The sequence below is a fragment of the Triticum urartu genome, chromosome 2 (genome assembly GCF_003073215.2).
Source record: "Triticum urartu cultivar G1812 chromosome 2, Tu2.1, whole genome shotgun sequence".
In the NCBI taxonomy this organism is placed as follows: domain Eukaryota; kingdom Viridiplantae; phylum Streptophyta; class Magnoliopsida; order Poales; family Poaceae; genus Triticum; species Triticum urartu.
In genome coordinates, this window is record NC_053023.1 from 307342208 (window position 1) to 307347270 (window position 5063).

The window sequence follows — 5063 nt, forward strand, 5'->3', positions numbered from 1 at the left end:
ATCATGTGAATCTCATCATGTTACTCTAAATTAATTTTGTTGGGTTTTAATGATGATGCTTAATTGGGATTGAGAGGGTGTCTACACTCTCAATGTTTAACAACTACCATGATAGTTAAATAAAATTTATTCCTTTGCAGTAGGGAAATTGGCTTTACGCAAAACTGTAACCATAGAGCTTACCACTAGCCAAATATGCATGTAGTATAGCCTTACTCTTTCATTGCTCTCTATGTGTTACTCTGCCAGCATATTCCATGTGCTGACCCATTTCGGGCTGCAACGTTCATGTTGCAGACTTTTCAGACGACAAGTAAGGTGCCTTTAGGTCATGGTTCTATACTCAGTGATGCCGTTGGAGTTGATGGACTCACTTATCTTCCAAACCTTCCGTTGTTATCATTACTAGATGGCCTTAAGCCATATTTATTGTAATAAGTTCTCTTTTGAGACACTCGATGTAATAAGTGTGTGATTGCTACTCTGTTATAAATCCTTCAAGTACTGTGTGGTGTCAGCATTACCGATCCAGGAATGACACCGGAGCATATAGATTGGACCATTTGAGGTCTGGTCGCTACAACAATATAGGGTCTAAACTTATCACAAGCAAATACAACTGCTAAGAATTCTTTTTCAGTAGTAGCATAATTTCTTTGAGCATTGTCTAGAGTTTTACTAGCATATTGAATAACATTTAGTTTCTTATCAACTCTTTGTCCTAGAACAACACCTACAGCATAATCACTAGCATCGCACATAATTTCAAAGGGTAAATTCCAATCAGGTGGCTGAACAATAGGTGCAGAGATCAATGCTTTCTTAAGTATTTCAAATGCTTCTACACAATCATCATCAAAAACAAATGGTATATCTTTTTGTAATAAATTAGTCAGAGGCCGATAAATTTTTGAGAAGTCCTTAATGAACCTCCTATAAAAACCGGTATGACCAAGGAAACTTCTTATACCTTTGATGTCCTTGGGACATGGCATCTTTTCAATAGCATCAACCTTTGCTTTATCAACTTCAATACCTCTTTCAGAAACTTTATGCCCCAAGACAATACCTTCATTAATCATAAAGTGGCACTTTTCCCAATTCAAGACAAGATTAGTTTCTTCACATCTCTGCAAAACTCGATCAAGGTTGCTCAAGCAATCATCAAAAGAAGATCCATAGACAGAAAAGTCGTCCATGAAAACCTCACAAATCTTTTCACAAAAGTCAGAGAATATAGCCATCATGCATCTTTGAAAGGTAGCAGGTGCATTGCATAAACCAAAAGGCATACGTATATAAGCAAAAGTACCAAAAGGGCATGTAAAAGTAGTCTTTGATTGATCTTTGGCTGACACAGGTATTTGACAGAAACCAGAATAACCATCTAGAAAGCAAAAATGTGTATGTTTGGATAATCTTTCTAGCATTTGATCGATAAAAGGTAAGGGGTAATGATCCTTTTTAGTAGCGTTATTTAATTTGCGGAAATCAATTACCATCCTATAACCAGTAATAATTCTTTGAGGAATCAATTCATCTTTATCATTAGGAACAACAGTAATACCTCCCTTCTTAGGGACACAATGGACAGGACATACCCACTGACTATCAGGAACGGGGTAAATTATACCTACCTCAAGGAGCTTTAGTATCTCCTTTCTTACCACTTCTTTCATTTTAGGATTCAGACGGTGTTGATGATCACAAACTAGTTTAGCATCTTCTTCCAAATTAATTTTATGTTGACATAGAGTGGGACTAATGCCCTTAAGATCATCAAGAGTATACCCAATAGCAGCACAGTGCTTCTTCAGAATTTTCAATAATCTCTCTTCTTCATGTTCTGAAAGGTTAGAACTAATAATAATAGGATATATCCTTTTTTCATCAAGATAAGCATATTTAAGAGTATCCGGTAATGGTTTAAGCTCAAACACGGGATCACCCTTGGGTGGAGGAGGATCTCCTAGGATTTCAACAGGTAAATTATGTTTCAGAATAGGTTCCTGTTTAATGAATACTTCATCTAATTCCCTTCTTTCATTCATAAACATATCATTTTCATATTCTAGTAAATATTGTTCTAAAGGATCACTAGGAGGTACGGCAATAGAGGCAAGACCAATAATTTCATCTTTACTAGGTAATTCTTCTTCACGATGTTGTCTACTAAATTTATAAAAATTAAATTCACGAGTCATATCATCTAAACCGACAGTAACAATATCCCTTTTGCAATCTATGGTAGCATTAACAGTATTTAAGAAGGGTCTACCAAATATAATGGGACAGAAGCTATCTTGTGGGGAACCAAGAACAAGAAAATCAGCAGGATATTTAGTTTTCCCACACAAGACTTCAACATCTCTAACAATTCCCATTGGTGAAATAGTATCTCTATTAGCAAGTTTAATTGTGACATAATTATCTTCTAACTCAATAGGTGCAATGTCATACATAATTTCGTTGTATAAGTCAATAGGTATTGCACTAGCACTAGCACCCATATCACATAAGCCATGATAAAAATGATCTCCTATTTTAACAGAAATAACAGGCATACCTATCACAGGTCTAGGTTTATCTGTATCACGGGGTTTAGCAATTCTAGCAGTTTCATCACAGAAATAAATAACATGCCCATCTATATTATCAGACAACAGATCTTTAACAATAGCAATATTAGGTCCAACTTTAACTTGCTCAGGAGGTGTATATGTTTTAGGGATTTTTGTATTCGTGCCCCTAGTTTGGTCACACTCGACTGATTTGCCCCTATTTTTTCAACAATTGCGGTTTTGCCCAGCTCACTTCACTCGCCTTGTGTTTTTGCCCTTCCGGGGTGGTTCCGACCAGTGAGCAGTTGCCACATGGCAAACCGTGATTGGTCGGAACCGCCCCGGAAGGGCAAAAACACAAGGCGAGTGAAGTGAGCTGGGCAAAACCACAATTGTTCAAAAATAGGGGCAAATCAGTCGAGCTTGACCCAACTAGGGGCACGAATACAATTGTTCCTATGTTTTAATATTGCTTTTACGAACCACAGTTGAATCTTTAGCATGATCCTTTATCCTAACAGGGAAAGGTGGTTTCTCAACATAAGAAGTAGGAACAATAGGATCATTATAAGTAATAGTCTTTTCTTCAACTTTAATAGGTGCAGCTACTTTTACTTCTATGGGAGGATGATATTTAAACCACTTCTCCTTGGGGAGATCAACATAGGCAGCAAAAGATTCACAGAAAGAAGCTACTATCTCAGAGTCAAGTCCATATTTAGTGCTAAATTTACGAAAAATATCGGTATCCATAAAAGATTTAACACAATCAAAACTAGGTGTCATACCTGACTTCTTACCATTGTCGAGGTCCCAATCTTCGGAGTTGCGTTTAATTCTTTCAAATAAATCCCATTTGAATTCAATAGTCTTCATCATAAAAGAGCCAGCACAAGAAGTATCAAGCATGGTGCGATTGTTATCAGAAAGCCGAGCATAAATATTTTGAATAATCTTTTCTCTTGAGAGCTCATGATTGGGGCATGAATATAACATTGATTTAAGCCACCCCCAAGCTTCAGCGGTGCTTTCTCCTTCGCGAGGCCAAAAATTATATATATAATTGAGATCACAATGAACAAGATGCATAGGATAAAACTTTTGATGAAATTCCAATTTCAATCGTTTGTAATTCCAAGACTCCATATCATCACATAGCCTATACCATGTCGATGCATCTCCCCTTAAAGATAAAGGGAAGACCTTCTTCTTAACAACATCTCCGGGTACACCTGCAAGCTTAAATAATCCACAAACTTCATCCACATATATCAGATGTTCATCAGGATGTTTTGTTCCATCTCCTAAAAAAGGATTAGCTAGCAGTTTTTCTACCATATCCAAAGGAATTTCGAAGCAAGCATTTTCATTTTTAGTAGGTTCAGTAGGTTGAGGAGCAACTCTTTGCTCTACTGGTCGAGGTGAAGATACACCGAACAAGCCCCTTAGAGGATTACTTTCCATAGTAACAAGTGACAGTAAATTTCAGCACACTATAAAATTTTTTCCTTACCAAATTCCACCTACCAAAGCCGCTTCACTCCCCAGCAACGGCGCCAGAAAAAAGTTCTTGATGACCCACAAGTATAGGGGATCTATCGTAGTCCTTTCGATAAGTAAGAGTGTCGAACCCAACGAGGAACAGAAGGAAATGATAAGCGGTTTCCAGCAAGGTATTCTTTGCAAGTACTGAAATAAGTGGTAACAGATAGTTTTGTGATAAGATAATTTGTAACGAGCAACAAGTAACAAAAGTAAATAAAGTGCAGAAAAGTGGCCCAATCCTTTTGTAGCAAAGGACAAGCCTGGACAAACTCTTATATGATGTAAAGCGCTCCCAAGGACACATGGGGGATCGTCAATCTAGTTTTCATCATGCTCATATGATTCGCGTTCGGTACTTTGATAATTTGATATGTGGGTGGAATGGTGCTTGGGTGCTGCCCTTACTTGGACAACATCCCACTTATGATTAATCTCTATTGCAAGCTTCCTCAAATACAACAAAAGTATTAAGGTAAACCTAACCATAGCATGAAACATATGGATCCAAATCAGCCCCTTACGAAGCAACGCATAAACTAGGGTTTAAGATTCTGTCACTCTAGCAACCGATCGTCTACTTATTACTTCCCAATGCCTTCCTCTAGGCCCAAACAATGGTGAACTGTCATGTAGTCTACGTTCACATAACACCACTAGAGGAGAGACAACATACATCTCATCAAAATATCGAACGAATACCAAATTCACATGACTACTAATAGCAAGACTTCTCCCATGTCCTTTGGAACAAAAGTAACTACTCACAAAGCATAAACATGTTCATAATAAGAGGGGTATTAATGTGCATATAGGATCTGAACATATGATCTTCCACCAATTAAACCAACTAGCATCAACTACAAGGAGTAATTAACACTACTAGGAACCTACTAGCACCAATCCCGGACTTGGAGACAAGAATTGGATACAAGAGATGAACTAGGGTTTTGAGATGAG